This window comes from Homarus americanus, unplaced genomic scaffold (assembly GCF_018991925.1).
Source record: "Homarus americanus isolate GMGI-L3 unplaced genomic scaffold, GMGI_Hamer_2.0 scaffold1220, whole genome shotgun sequence".
NCBI classification, from domain to species: Eukaryota; Metazoa; Arthropoda; class Malacostraca; order Decapoda; family Nephropidae; genus Homarus; species Homarus americanus.
In genome coordinates this window covers 301049-305477 of record NW_024718774.1, presented here as the reverse complement: position 1 = coordinate 305477, position 4429 = coordinate 301049, and positions in this window count along the sequence as shown.

Below are 4429 nucleotides of genomic sequence, written 5' to 3'. Positions count from 1 at the left end.
GTTTTATTTGTTATACTGTTATTCTAATTGGCGCTTCCCCATGGCAACCTATTCTTTAGTTAGATTATGATCTTGTAAAATGGTAATTCAGTCCATCATATAGGGGTGCGGTGCTCCGTGCAAAAGCCATAATGGCCTTGGTATCGTTGCAGCCACTAGTTTACGTGAGTGATTCCCGAAGAATAGGCGGCCTCACCGCCCTTATATTAAGTTAATTCAGCGCGTATATCACCCAGCTGTTTGCACACCTAAATGCACGGCGGGCGGTGAGGCGGACCGACGGGAGGCTGGGCTCGCGGCCCCGACCCCAGGAAATTGTACCTTAAACAATAGCCAGATGAGTAATGGCAAGCCCAAATTTTGTAGCTGAGCTCCCGCATTGATATGCTAATGCTGCCTGCAATTAAATAATTAAGTGAATATATATAACGACCATAAAAATATCCTATGCCAGTAACGGATTTTAGGCAAATGAGTTACAAAATTTAAATAGTAAATTTAGTAATTTACTCTTTTACTGTTGCCATATCTCTTAACTAAACTACCTGATTACACACGTACGATCATTTTTATTAGTCACTCAGCCATTACTAAAACATACCCCGGCCGAGTGATATTCTTGCAACACAAGAAAGTTAGTTTGTGTTTTACAGCCGCACTCTGAGACTTAAGTACACCACAAGAATGTGTTTCTGGAGTGAACGACATCTTGTACGACTCTTGGCTCATACTGACCAAAACTACTCAGTGAGAGTTAAGATGGGGCAAGAGCGAAGACCCAGCGAGAGAAGAGGTCTTTACTGTTGTTCAAGTGAGGAAGTGTGTAGGAGGAGAGCGTTGTGTTCACCAATTTACTGTGACACTGAACCTCTGGCACTATTATCTCCCAGGGAGTTAAAGGTGGAGGGGGTCAGGACGAATTAACAAATAAACTTATTGACAGACAGAGACACGCGTTAGACGGATATGCATCAGACATAATTACTTTCTTTTGTTATCCACAATATATTTGCACCAGCCGTCAGCCATTGACAGAGCACCGTCGACTGTGATAGGACGTGTGAGCTGATAATACCCTGGCTGGTGGAGTGATGGAGTGTGATGTTGGCTTTATACTCATCAATAACTACTGAATATTTTCTCACCTAGCTTAGTAAACATACAGGTGTTGAGAGTGACTTATTGAAAACTCATTTAGTGTTTTAGTTTTTTATTTCTAGTGTAATATTTTGTCTAATATAATCTAATATTAATGTATTATGGTAGTCGATTCTGCTCTCGGTGTTTACAATGGAATATGTTTAAGTGCCTCCCGTCCCCTACCCCCCACGGTCACCCACAACACAGAGACGGTAGGAACGTGTCACTCCCTTTTTTCTATGACCGACACATGACCACACAAGACACCACAGAAACAAGAGAAAAGTGTCATCTGTTCACCCACGTTCATCTCTGATAATGATGACATTAGAGGTTGGTATTAGGTTAAGTATGTTATTTATGGAAGATATAGAACTGGAAGGTATCTATGGTTCCCTACAGGTGGGGGGTGGCGGATGTTCCGTCTGGTTAACCACAGTCACCCAAAACATTAACCACAGTCCCCCAAGACATTAACCACAGTCCCCCAAGACATTAACCACAGTCCCCCAGGACATTAACCAAAGTCCCCCAAGACATTAGCGACAGTCCCCCAAGACATTAACCACAGTCCCCCAAGACATTAACCACAGTCATCCCAAGACAGGTGAGGGAAGTGTTTCACCCGGTTGACAAGTAACATAGATATGGTAAACTCTGTAAGTGGACGGTAGAGAGTGTTAACTGTGAGTCAGCTACTAGCATCTGGTCAGTCCCCTATAGATTGTAGGTCACTTCGTCTGTTGCCTAGTTTATGTTAGGTCAGTCATTAGTTTGTATTAGGTCAGTCATTAGTTTATATTAGGTCAGTCATCAGTTTGTATTAGGCCAGTCATTAGTGGTTAATGATTAATGATAGGCGGTAAGTTAACTGTTACATCTGGTCAGTAACCTGCTGCCATTCACCAGTCATCTCCTGCACGTTATCACATGTTACTGTATAAATGGTCAGGTAGTGCGGGGGCTGAGTAGAGACACATTCGACTCCCTCTCCTAAGGGTCATAGGTTCGTTCCCGAGGCACTCCTAGTCCATCCAGCTGGAAGTGGGTACCTAGCTTAACAAATAGGAGAAGGTGAAGGTGGTGGAGTGAAGTGCTAACCCCTTGTTTACTAGAGGCTCTGTATTAATTATACTTCACCCATGTATTATAAGACTCACTCTCACCCTCTTTGTTGATCAGTCACCTGTTATGTACTTAATCATGCACGTGTTTTACCTGTTCAAGTATTATATCTGTTAAATGACTCTGTGTATCTCGGCAGCAAAACAGAGAGAGTTATAATTATATTTATACATTGTTTATATTAGGGGTCGAGTAGTGAAGCTATATTGGGGTATTCATCTATTATATATTTGTCAGTTCTTTGTATATTTAAATAACTATATGATATCCCTGTTGTTATACCTGTTGTTATGGTCGTTTATTACTGTTATGTTTATATCTGTTGTTATACCTGTTGTTTATAGTCTGTTGTTATACCTGTTGTTATACCTGTTGTTACCTGTTGTTTATAGTCTGTTGTTATACCTGTTGCTTATAGTCTGTTGTTATACTGTTGTTAATAGTCTGTTGTTATACCTGTTGTTTATAGTCTGTTGTTATACCTGTTGTTTATAGTCTGTTGTTATAATTTGTTTATAGTCTGTTGTTATAAATTTGTTGTTTATAGTCTGTTGTTATACCTGTTGTTTATGGTCTGTTGTTATACCTGTTGTTTATAGTCTGTTGTTATACCTTAAGTTGTTTATAGTCTGTTGTTATACTCTGTTGTTTATGGTCTGTTGTTATACCTGTTGCTTCTATAAAGTCTGTTGTTATACCTGTTGTTTATAGTTCGTTGTTATACCTGTTGTTTATAGTCTGTTGTTATACCTAAGTTGTTCATAGTCTGTTGTTATACCTGTTGTTTATAGTCTGTTGTTATACCTGTTGTTATACCTAAGCGGTTATACCTGTTGTTATACCTGTTGTTATACCTGTTGTTTATAGTCTGTTGTTATACCTGTTAAGTTTATAGTCTGTTGTTATACCTGTTGTTTATAGTCTGTTGTTATACCTGTTTATAGTCTGTTGTTATACTCTGTTGTTTATAGTCTGTTGTTATACCTGTTGTTTATAGTCTGTTGTTATACTGTTGTTTGCGGTCTGTTGTTATACCTGTTGTTTATGGTCTGCTGTTATACCTGTTGTCTTTCATAGTCTGTTGTTATACCTGTTGTTTATAGTCTATATATACTCAAGGTCTATAGTCTGTTGTTATACTCTGTTGTTCAGGTCTGTTGTTATAATTTGTTGTTTATAGTCTGTTGGTTATACCTGTTAAGCGTACCTGTTGTTATACCTGTTGTTTATAGTCTGTTGTTATACCTGTTGTTTATAGTCTGTTGTTATACCTGTTGTTTATAGTCTGTTGTTATACCTGTTGTTTATAGTCTGTTGTTATACCTGTTGTTTATAGCCTGTTGTTATACCTGTTGTTTATAGTCTGTTGTTATGTCTTGTTGTTTATAGTCTGTTGTTATACCTGTTGTTTATAGTCTGTTGTTGCTACCTGTTGTTTGTGGTCTGTTGTTATACCTGTTGTTTATAGTCTGTTGTTATACCTGTTGTTAATAGTCTGTTGTTATAATTTGTTGTTTATAGTCTGTTGTTATACCTGTTGTTTATAGTCTGTTGTTATATTTGTTGTTTATGGTCTTGTTGTTATAATTTGGTTAAGTGTTATAGTCTGTTGTTATACCTGTTGTTTATAGTATAATATACCTGTTGTTAATCATCTGTTGTTATACCTGTTGTTTATAGTCTGTTGTTATACTCCTGTTGTTTATAGTCTGTTGTTATACCTGTTGGTACAATCATCTGTTGTTATAGCTGTTGTTTATAGTCTGTTAGCACCTGTTGTTTATAGTATGTTGTTATACCTGTTGTTAATCATCTTGGTTGTTATACCTGTTGTTTACAGTATGTTGTTATACCTGTTGTTTATAGTCTGTTGTTATACCTGTTGTTAATCATTCAAGTGTTTATACTCTGTTGTTTATAGTATGTTGTTATTCGTTGTTAATCATCTGTTGTTATACCTGTTGTTTATAGTCTGTTGTTATACCTGTTGTTTATAGTATGTTGTTATACCTGTTGTTTATAGTCTGTTGTTATACCTGTTGTTTATAGTATGCTGTTATACTCTGTTGTTTATAGTCTGTTGTTATACCTGTTGTTTATAGCGTCTGTTGTTATACTCTGTTGTTTATAGTCTGGTTGTTATACCTGTTGTTTATAGTCTGTT